The sequence below is a fragment of the Oratosquilla oratoria genome, chromosome 43, assembly GCF_046742065.1.
Source record: "Oratosquilla oratoria isolate Oo_2021 chromosome 43, ASM4674206v1, whole genome shotgun sequence".
Classification (NCBI taxonomy): Eukaryota; Metazoa; Arthropoda; class Malacostraca; order Stomatopoda; family Squillidae; genus Oratosquilla; species Oratosquilla oratoria.
The window spans coordinates 11,883,646-11,896,145 of NC_134819.1; the positions used below are offsets into that span (position 1 = coordinate 11,883,646).

The 12,500-nt window shown below is 35.5% G+C and overlaps 1 protein-coding gene across 3 annotated transcripts in view; it reads left to right on the top strand.

Moving 5' to 3' along the window:
• The window catches only part of LOC143022094 (trypsin V-B-like), an 84,517-nt gene that overhangs the window by 17,294 nt on the left and 54,723 nt on the right, over positions 1–12,500 (top strand). For all 3 annotated transcript variants that reach the window (XM_076180085.1, XM_076180083.1, XM_076180084.1), the window contains exon 2: positions 2,997–3,183. The gene's annotated coding sequence lies outside the window, so the exon portion shown is untranslated. The remainder of the gene's footprint in view (positions 1–2,996; positions 3,184–12,500) is intronic.

A 12,500-nucleotide genomic window follows, 5' to 3' on the forward strand; every position in this document is an offset into this window, starting at 1 on the left:
CCACATCCTCACACACACCATTTGGCAATTTCTCCTCCACCTTGTTTTTCAATTCTCTCAAGCATTCTTCATTTTTTAGATTTTCAAGGCAATATCTTTTCCCCTTTTTTCCTCTGTTCCTCTTTGGTGTCTTTGATTTGACCTTTCCGATCACCATTCTGTGATCAGAATCCATTGATACTGAGGGAATGGCCCTTACATCTAAAAATATGTTCTTGTTGTTGGTTACGATTAGATCAATCATCGACTTATTCGTATATTCTCCTCTTCCGCTATTCCACTGATACCATGTCCAGTTGTGGGATTCCTGGTGTTTGTAAAATGTATTCATGTGGAGCGTACACCTGTACCAGCCTAAGTTCTGTTTCCTTTAATTTGATGATAACATCTATCATTCTTTCGCTCTCATAAGAAACCCCTACTATCCTATCTGACATTTCTGGGGTCAGTATAAAGGCCACACCGTACATCGAATCCTCTCTTTCCTTCCATATTAAATGATAGTTCTCGTGTAAAACCTTTCTTCCTTCATTTTTTATCCTCGTCTCGCAGCAATCCAGGATATCAAGATTTCTTTCCTTCATCAATGTAACCATTTCTTCCTCTTTGTCTTTGATGGTTGAGACATTTAGAGTGGCAATTTTGATCTTCCTATACCTTTTCCTCCTCCCATTTAGTCCAAGTTCGTGTCCAGGTCGTAGCCGAAAAGTCCGTCCATTCCGAGGCTTAGTTTGCGTATCGTGAGCTTTTCTTTTTTTAAATGCCGGCTTGCTAGGCCTGTCGCACAACCTTCCTCTTTTATCCGGGCTTGGGACCGGCATGTGGTTGGTTAGACATCCACATGGCTGAGTTAATAATAATAATAATAATAATAATAATAATTATTACTATTATTATTATTATTATTATTATCAATAATAATAATAATAATAATAATAATAATAATAATAATAATAATAATAATAATAATAATAATAATAATAATAATAATAATAATAATAATAATAATAATAATAATAATAATAATAATAATAATAATAATGATAATAATAATAATAATAATAATAATAATACTGTAATGATAATATAATAATAATAATAATAATAATAATAATAATAATAATAATAATAATAATAATAATAATAATAATAATAATAATAATAATAATAACTAGCGGAACCCGTGTAAATTACACGAAAGAGAAGAGGGTAAATCATTGCATCAAGATGGCAAGTAAGGTAGGATATCCTCTCCCTCTGTTGTCCTTCAGGGTACACTATAATGTCACGCTGGACAGGAGGTGCTCCATCATCACCGACAAATATTGCTGTAATTTCATCATTTGTTGGATTATTATCGAGAACTTCGGCAGCTTCGAGAACTTCGACACCATGGAAGGTCGTTGCTTTTGATGTAAGCGTGACATACTTTCGAGAACTTCGGCACCTTCGAGAGCTTCGGCACCTTCGAGAACTTCGGCACCTTCGAGATCTTCGGCACCTTCAAGAACTTCAGCGCCTTCGAGAACTTCGGCACCTTCGACAACTTCGAGAACTTCGGCGCCTTCGAGAACTTCGGCGGAACCCGTGTAAATTACACGAAATTATATTTTCAATACTAATTCTCTTGGTCCTATCCTATACGAGAACCTCGACACCTTCGAGAACTTCGGCACGTTCGAGAACTTCGGCACGTTCGAGAACTTCGGCACGTTCGAGATCTTCGGCACGTTCGAGAACTTTAGCACCTTCGAGAACTTTAGCACCTTCGAGAACTTCGACACCATGGAAGGTCGTTGCTTTTGATGTAAGCGTGACGCACAAAATAACACACACGCTATCGTATAATAATAATAATAACAATAATAATAATAATGATAATAATAATAATAATAATAATAATAATAACAATAATAATAATAATAATAATAATAATAATAATAATAATAATAATAATAATAATAATAATAATAATAATAATAATGATAAATAATAATAATAACAATAATAATAAAGTCTACGGAACAAACATGCCTTATTTCAACCATTCGAGAAGCGTGACACACAAAATAACACACACGCTATCGTATTAATATATATGATAATAATAATAATAATAATAATGATAATAATAATAATAATAATAATAATAATAATAATAATAATAATAATGATAATAATAATAATAATAATAATAATAATAATAATAATAATAATAATAATAATAATAATAATAATAATAATAATAATAATAATAATAATGATAATAATAATAATAATAATAATAATAATAATAATAATGATAATATTAATAATAATGATAATGATAATAATAATAATAATAATAATAATAATAATAATAATAATAATAATAATAATAATAATAATAATAATAATAATAATAATAATAATAATAATAATAATAATAATAGTAATAATAATAATAATAATAATAATAATAATAATAGTAATAATAAAGATAATTATAATAATAATAATAATGATAATAATAATAATAATAATAATAATAATAATAATAATAATAATAATAATAATAATAATAATAATAATAATAATAATAATAATAATAATAATAATAATAATAATAATAATAATAATAACAATAATGATAATAATAATAATAATAATAATAATAATAACAATAATAATAATAATAATAATAATAATAATAATAATAATAATAATAATAATAATAATAATAATAATAATAATAATAATAATAATAATAATAATAATAATAATGATAATAATAATAATGATGATGATAATAATAATAATAATGATAATGATAATAATAATAATAATGATAATAGTAATAATGATAATAACAATATTAATAGTAATAATAATATTAATAATAATAACACTAATAACGATGGTAATTATAATATTGATGATATTAGTAATAATAATGATAATAATAATGATAGTGATAATAGTAAAGGTAATAACAGTAAATGACAATCATATCATAGGGGGAAGCTCTACAACCAACTTGCAAACGGAGGATCCTCTAGCTCTGCTGGGTGCGCTGCCACCAACCTGTTCCTGACGTTGGCTGACAACCCACGGCGTGGCATCTTTAGCAAAACCTCACCACGGGGCGCTGCAGTTCCTCGCTCTCCGAGACTCTTAGTTCCTGGCATCTGTAAACTTTCCTAGGTCAGTTACACGCGCTTCCATTGATTTTTTTTTCACCGTATCACGTGTTGGGTATATGATCGACAACCGTTACACTTCCAGATATAAGCTCATATAAGTCCAGATCTACTCGTACTGCATAGATAATGTTGTGACCTTACATACACACGACTTGATGGCGTATTTGGTGGCGTTCGCGGCCGTCCCTACGGCGGTCCGGGTTCGAATCCCATCCAGGGCTGATATGATTTCAGTATCGCTGTGAGTCTTTACTCCAACTCTCGTGGGCGGGGGAGTTGGGTGTGTGTGTGCGTGTAAGGTCACAGCATTTCCCAAAGATCGGTCATACGAGTATATGAGCCCTGAGCTCTTCCGAGAGGGAAATAGCTATCGATGACGAATCCAACACGTGATCCAAGACCATGGTGAATCACACGCACATGCACACAGACACAAACACACACACACACACACACACACACACACACACACACACACACACACACACACACACACACACACACACACACACACACACACACACACACACACACACACACACACACACACACACACACACACACACACACACACACACACACACACACACAGCACTGGCCTCACAAGCCGGAGAACCGGGGTTCGATTCGCCGGTCGGGCGGAAACAAGTTGGGTTTGTCTCCTTTCACGTGTAGCCCCTGTTCACCTAGCAGCGAGTAGGTACGGGACGTTAGTCAAGGAGTTGTGACCTTGCATTCCCGGTGTGTGGAGTGTGAGTGGTCTCAGACCTACCCAGAGATCTGCTAATAATGAGCTCTGAGCTCACTGCCGTAGGGTGGTGTCTGGCTGTCTCGAAAAGAGGCTGCAGCAGATCCGAGGTGAATACACACGCACACACACACAAGATGGCTGTCCGTCGCGTTACAAAGTAAACACGTACCCAGAACCATCTATCGACGCAAGGACGAATCAAAATACAAACATAACTTTTAGATAAAGAAGATATAATAATTTTTGAAGAAACAATTCATCAACAAATGCAAGAGAAGGCAGAAGAGGCTGTCATTGAGGTAATCAAAGAAAAAGAAAACTTAGTAAGAGATGTAGTAGACAAAAAAAAAAAAAAAAAAAAAAAAAAAGTGTAGTAATATTTGGTCTAAAGGGAAAACACAACCCAAATTGGTTACTGAGAAATAAAGAGGACAAAGAATTGGCAAGAAATGTCATAAAAGTAATACAAGATAAAGAATAAGAATTAGAAAAGGAAATGGAGGAAGTGTACAGAATTGGTAACTATGTTTATTTGTTTTGTTATCATTTGTCTGTTTGTTTATCATTATTTGCTTGATTTTCATTTATTATTAGTTATATGTCAATTTATTGTTTACTGTTTACCTGTTTGTTTATTATTTAACTATACCTATGCATTTATTTATCTATTTTACCTATTTTTTACATTATTAAAGTTGTTATTTTTTCATTTATTTATTTATCATTATTATGATTTTTCCGCATCCGACCTAGATATGGACCAAAAGGTCTCCTGTCGGCATGTTTCGCCTTTGTAATCCTTTGTAAGTCGAACACTAAATTTTAAACTAAGGTCACAAATAGCAGCGGAAGAAATCTTAGTAAGCACAAGAAAATCAGCAAGAAATGAACACTATAAAAATATATGGATAGAAAGAGACATGAATAATGAGGAAAGAGAGAAAAAAAAAGACAATAAAAAAGCTTAAAAAAAAAAAAAAAACCGGAGACCGAGACAACACAATTCTATTGGAGAGTATTAAATATGAGATTGTATATTCAAGAAAAAACAACAACAACGAAAGGTTCAGAGAACGAGATGGAAGGAACAGAAAATTGAAATTGGCTTATACCAACATAGATGGGTTAATCTTAAGATTGAACGAACTAAATGATTACCTGTCAGAAGCAAAACCAGACGTAATGGGAATTGTGGAGACAAAATTAAGGTGTCCACTAGTACCAAACAGTGTTGGTCATGGATTATATAATCACTGGCTTAGAAATAGGGAGGAGAAACAAGGTGGAGGAGTCATGTTCCTGGTTAAGAAAAACTTCAATGCGACGAAAATTATAAATGGAGAGAACAGGGTGGAGATGACCTCAATAAGAGTTGAAGATAGCGACATGAAAAGCAGAAAGTTTGCAGTGATTTATGTGCCCCCAGAAACGAGGTCTTGGAGAGAGATTATTAAGAAACGTTAGAGGATACGAAATCTTCATTAAACGAGATGCTAGAGGATGGAAATAAAGAGGTACATATGGGAGACTTTAATTGCAAAGAAATGTGTTTGGAAGAGATGATAATGAAAGGTGGAGAGGATCAATGGGGGAAATGTATTACTCGACATGGCAATAGAACATAAAATGGCACAATAGATAAAAGTAAATACTAGAAATAATGAAGAACCGTCGAGACTAGATTAATTATTTACGTCAGAACCTAAAATAGTAGACAAAACTGGATACAAGACACCAATTGCGAAGAGTGACCACATACTTTATCGAGTTAGAACTATAATGGGAAATATATATAAAGAGAAATGAGAAACACAGAAAGGGAAGACTGGTGAAACTTAGGAAAAAAAAATTCTTAAAGCGAACTGGGAGAAATTATACAAGGAAGAAACACAAGTGGAAGAAAAATGGATGATTCCAATGAAAATCTACAAAGAAAGAGTGGATAAATATGTCCCAAAGCAAAAACAAGAAAAGGTGTACATTAAATGCTGGTTTGATAAAAAGTGCAGCAAAGCGAAAGACAGAAGAGATAAAACTTGGAAAAGATGTAGAAAAAGAAAAACTAGAAAGTGGGAAATATGTATTAATCAAAGGAACGAAAATGTAAAAACACACAAGGAAAAAAGAAAAAAAGAAAAGAAACCATGAAAAAGACATAACAGAAAAATATAAGGATCAGCCAAAACTATTCTATAGATATGTAAATGGTAAACTAAAAAATAAACAGGAAATAGTGAAACTACGACAAAGGAATATAGAATACACAGAAGATACAGAAATGTCGGAAGTCATTAGCAAACACTTCAAGTCGGTTTTCACTAGAGAAAAAATGCAACATCGGGATTAAGGGAGAGAAGTGAAACCCCCCCCCCCTTCAAGGGAAATAAGAGTAACACAGAAAAGAATAATGAATCAAATAATGAACCTTGATGTCAGAAAATCGCACGGCCTGGATGGAATAGCAAATTGGATATTAAAAGGATGTAAAAAAGAACTAACAGAGAAAATATATAACATAATAAGTTGCTCACTCAAAGAAGGAAAAATACCAGAAGACTGGAAAAATGCTGATATTGTACCAATTTAAAAAGGAGGTAATAAGGAAGACCCAACAAATTATAGACCAGTTTCCCTTAGAAGCACGGTAGCCAAAATTTGTGAAAACTTGATAAAAAGTAGGTGGATAAAACATCTGGAGGAATACAAGATCCTAAATTCAAGACAATTCGGATTTAGACAGGGAAGATCATGTACCACAAATTTGATCTGTTTTTACTCAAGACTACTAGACATAATATAGAAAAGAGATAGATGGGCTGATTGTGCTTTCCTAGATCTACAAAAAGCTTTTGATAAAGTATCACACAGAAAACTATTAAGAAAACTGGAAACCATAGGTGGGATACAAGGAAAACTACTGAAATGGATGGAGGACTTCTTACATGGAAGAAAAATGAGAGTAGTGCTCAGAGATAAGAGTTATATTTAGGAGGAGTTAGTTAGTGGAATTCCACTAGGATCAGTATTGGCTCCAATAATGTATGTTATTTATGTGAATGGCATGGAATATTACATGAATGTGAATGTGAATGTGAATGTGAATGTGAATGTGAATGTGAATGTGAATGACATGGAATATTACATAAACTCCTTTGCAGATGATGCAAAATTGTTAAAGAAAGTGAGTACTGAAACAGACTGTGACTCACTACAGAGAGATCTGAACAGGGTCTGGGAATAGAGTCAGAAGTGGACTTCGACATTCAGAAATGTAGCATAATGGAATCTGGAAAAAAGGATATCAGGATAATATAAATTTGGTGAAAAGGAAGTAAAAAAAGTGGGATCTGAAAAAGACCTGGGAGTAATTATCACAAAGGATTTGTCCCTTGACAAACATATAAACAAAATTGTCGGCAAAACTTATAACTTGCTAAGATCAATAAAGGTGGCTTTTACTTACTTGGATAAAGAAATAGTAAAGAAAATATTAGTCACACTGATAAGTTCCAAATTGGGGTATGCAGCGACAATACGGTCACCCAGTACTAAAAAGAATATAAGGAAAATTGAGAACAACTACGAAGGTGTGGAAGGCAGAGGTGGGGGGAGTGAACTGTAACTTGAGGGGACGACCGAGGATGAGATGGATGGATGGAGTGAAGGGGGAGATAGGGATGAGTGGAGAATGACTGTGTATGGATGATACTGTTATGCAAGGAAGGGGGATGGGGGATGTAGGGTTAGGGGGTGATCATATGTGAATAATATTTTGACGCAGACCCGTCTTTTTTTTTCCTGAAGGAGGGTACAGAGAGGGGTGCCGCAGATTAAGTGAAGAGGCCTTGCTGTGGATGCACTGTGTCTTGCAGCATTGCAGTTGGCGGATGCAGGGATGGCCCGTCATTCATGAAGAGCTGAGATGGGAGGGGTGGAAAAGGTAGTGGAGGGGAGTGCAATGGGTGGGAATAGGTACGTGCCTCTGACTTAGATACGTCTCTTAAAAAGGAAATAAAAACCTCAAGGTATATAGATAGATACATAAATAGAGAGAGAGGTAGATAGAAAAACGATGATATCACAACACGTGTCGCTTACACTTGTACAGACACCTGTGAACAAAACTTCCACCTTCCCCTCCACTCAAGTACATTGTAAGGACGCGCGTGCGCGCGTGTGTGCGTGCGTACGTGTGTGTGTGTATATGTGTGTGTTTGTGTGTATGTATATGTGTATGCGCATGTGTGTGTGTGCGTGCGTGTGTGTGTGTGTATGTGTGTATGTGTATGTGTATGTGTGTGTGTATTCACCTCGGATCTGCTGCAGTCTTTGTCGAGACAGCCAGACACCACCCTACGGCAGTGAGCTCAGAGCTCATTATTTGCCGATCTCTGGGTAGGCCTGAGACCACTCACACACCACACACCGGGACAGCAAGGTCACAACTCCTTGACTAACGTCCCGCACCTACTCACTGCTAGGTGAACAGGGGCTACACGTGAAAGGAGACAAACCCAACTTATCTCCGCCCGGCCGGGGAATCGAACCCCGGTTCTCTGGCTTGTGAGGCCAGTGCTTTACCAATCCGCCACCGAGCCGTAATGTGTGTGTATGTATGTGTGTGTGCGTTTGTGTGTGTGTGTGTGCATCCCAGAATGGAAGATATTGTTGAAGATGAGGGACTGGGGTACATATGGTTCCAACAGGATGGGGCTACAGCTCACACAGCCAAAAATTCACTTTATGTTTTGAGAAGAATGTTTCCCGGACGTCTGGTTTCTTTGAGGGGTGATTTAGGGTGGCCTGCGCGGTCATCTGATTTGAGAATTTGTGATTTATTTCTTTGGGGATATATGAAACCAAAGGTGTTTAAACGTTGCCTTCGCACCCTACCATAGCTAAGGGAGCGGATTATTAAAAAGTTAACGTTATACCACGCAGTATGTGTGAATGTGCTTTACGAAACTTCAGAGATCGACTTCAACAGTGCGTTGGTGCTAACGGCCGCCATCTTGAGGACATAATTTTCAGAACTTAAGGAGTAAAAATGGTATGTATTGCTAACCTCGCATATAATAACATTTCATCTCTATATACCCCAATTACCTTTTTTCATAACTACTCAAAACTGCTCAGTCGGTTCTGCCGCACTCTGTATAAACATGCATATATACATACACACACACACACACACACACACACACACACACACACACACACACACACACACACACACACACACACACACACACACACACACACACACACACACACACACACACACACACACACACACACACACACACACACACGTGAAAACACAAGGTACAGAAACAATGAAGAGCCATCGAAACTAAATCTAATATTTACAACAGAACCTGAAATAGTGGATAAAGTCCAGTACGAGACACCAATTGGAAAGAGTGACCATGTACGCATCGAAACTGTACTAAAGGAAGAAATGGACATGGAGAGGAACGAAAAGCATAGGAAAGGAAGATTGATGTACAACAAAACAGACTTTGCAAAACTAAAGACATTCTTCCGGAATGCAAACTGGGGAAAATTTTATAGGGAAGAGACAACAGTGGAAGAGAAATGGAATATATTGATGGATAATTACAATGAAGGGGTAAACAGGCATGTACCAAGACAAAAGCGAGAGAGTGAGTACATTAAATGTTGGTTCAACAAAAGATGCAGTGAGGCAAAAGACAGAAGGGACAAAGCTTGGAAAAAGTGGAGAAAAGACAAAAAACAAAGCAAATGGCAAATTTATATAAACTGTAGAAATGAGTATGTTAATGTGAAAAGAGAGGAAAAAAGAAGCCATGAGAAGGATATTATAGACAAATGCAAAGATCAACCCAAGCTATTCTATCTGTATGTGAATGGTAAACTTAAAACCAAACAGGAAATGGTGAAACTACGCCAAGGAAATATAGAATACACAGAAGATTTAGAGATGGCCGAAGTCATGAACAATCACTTTAAATCTGTCTTCACCAGAGAGAAAATACAAAATTGGGACATGGATAATAACAAGCAATCTCTCCACATGAGTGAGTTTACAACATCACTAAAAGAAATATCAGAACATCTATCAAGACTGGACGTCAGAAAATCACATGGCCCGGATGGTATTGCAAATTGGATTCTAAAGGAGTGCAAAGAAGAACTAACAGACAAAATACACATCTTAATAAACAGCTCACTCAAAGAAGGAAAGATACCCAAGGACTGGAAAAACGCTAACATTGTACCAATATATAAAGGAGGAAACAAGGAAGAACCCACCAACTATAGGCCAGTATCACTAACAAGCACTATAGCCAAAATTTGTGAGAAAATAATCAAGAATAGATGGGTAAAACATCTGGAAGACAACAACATATTAAACCCAAGACAATTCGGGTTCAGACAAGGAAGATCATGCACCACAAACTTAATATGCTTTTACTCAAGATTAATAGACATAGTGCAAGAAAGAAATGGATGGGCTGATTGTGCATTCCTAGACTTGCAAAAAGCCTTTGACAAAGTACCACACAGAAAATTACTAAAAAAACTGGAACACATAGGAGGAATACAAGGAAACCTACTAAAATGGATGGAGGACTTTCTGACTGGTAGAAAGATGAGAGTAGTGATCAGAGAAAAATATTCAGATTGGAAAGAGGTGATCAGTGGAGTACCGCAAGGATCTGTACTGGCACCAATAATGTTTGCTATCTATATGAATGACATGGACGAGGACGTGAACTGCTACATGAGCTTCTTTGCTGATGATGCCAAACTGTTAAGGAAAGTAGAAACTGATGAGGACTGTGAAGCACTGCAAGAAGACCTAAATCGGGTATGGAACTGGAGTCAGAAATGGGAAGTGGACTTTAATACTAAGAAGTGTAGCATAATGGAGTTTGGAAAAAGCAAAAACAGAATATCAGGAAAATATACAATTGGAACCAAGGAAGTAAAGAAAGTAGGATCCGAAAAAGATTTGGGGGTAATTATCACGAACGACTTGTCCTATGATATACAGATTAACAAAATTGTCGGGGAGACTTACAACTTGCTAAGATCAATAAAAGTGGCATTTACATACTTGGACGAAGACATGATAAAAAAAATATTGGTTACATTGATAAGGCCTAGATTAGAGTATGCGGCGACATTGTGGTCCCCCAGTACCAAAAAGAATATAAAGAAAATAGAAAGAATCCAAAGAGCAGCTACAAAAATGGCACCTGCACTTGCAAACCTATCATACGAGGAGAGATTGGGTAAACTGGAATTACCGACACTGGAGCAAAGAAGAGAGAGAGGTGACCTATTGACCATCTACAGAATCATGAAAGGCACAGAATTCTTTCAACAAGAAAACTGGGAAGAAATATACAAAGAAGAAACAACAGTGGAAGAGAAATGGAATATTTTGACAAAAATTTACAAAAAAGGAGTGGAAAAGTATGTCCCAAGACAAAAACAAGAAAAAGAATATGTAAAATGCTGGTACAACAAAAGTTGTAGGGAGTTAAAAGACAAAAGAGACAAAGCCTGGACCAGATGGAAAAAAGACAGAAGACCTGAAAAATGGAAAATATATACCGGTTATAGAAATGAATATGTACAAACGTGCAGAAAGGAAAAGAGAAAATATGAAAAAGATGTTATAGAAAAGTGTAAAGATCAACCAAAACTATTCTACAGATTTGTAAACAATAAACTGAAAAACAAACAAGACTTGGAGAAATTAAGACAAGAGGGAGTTGAATACACTGAGGAAATGGAAATGGCGGAAATTATGAACAAACATTTTAAATCAGTGTTTACAAGGGAGAACATACAACCTGAAGAGATTGAATGGAAAGAGAAAGTCCCCCCTATGGAAGAAATAGAAGTAACAAAGAATGAAATATTGACACACTTGAGTAATCTTGATGTCAGAAAATCGCATGGACCAGATGATATAGCAAACTGGATTCTGAAAGAATGCAGGAATGAACTGGCAGACAAAATACATAGCATACTAAACAGTTCCTTGAAAGAAGGAAAAGTTCCAGAAGATTGGAAAAAAGCAAATATAGTACCTATATATAAAGGAGGAAATAAAGAAGAACCTACCAACTATAGACCAGTCTCTCTAACAAGTACAATAGCAAAAATTTGTGAAAGAATTATCAAAAGTAGATGGGTAAAATATTTAGAAAAAAACAAAGTGTTAAATCCAAGGCAATTTGGATTCAGACAAGGACGATCATGCGTCACCAATTTAATATGTTTCTATTCAAGGCTAATAGATATAATACAAGAAAGAGATGAATGGGCGGACTGTGCATTTCTAGACCTAAAAAAAGCTTTTGACAAAGTACCACATAAGAAGTTGCTTAAGAAATTAGAAACTGAAGGAGGAATACAGGGAAAACTACTAAATTGGATGGAAGACTTTTTGCAAGAAAAAAAAAATGAGAGTAGTGATAAGAAACCAGCACTCAAAATGGGATGAAGTAATAAGCGGTGTTCCGCAGGGAACAGTTCTGGCCCCAATAATGTTTGCTATATATATT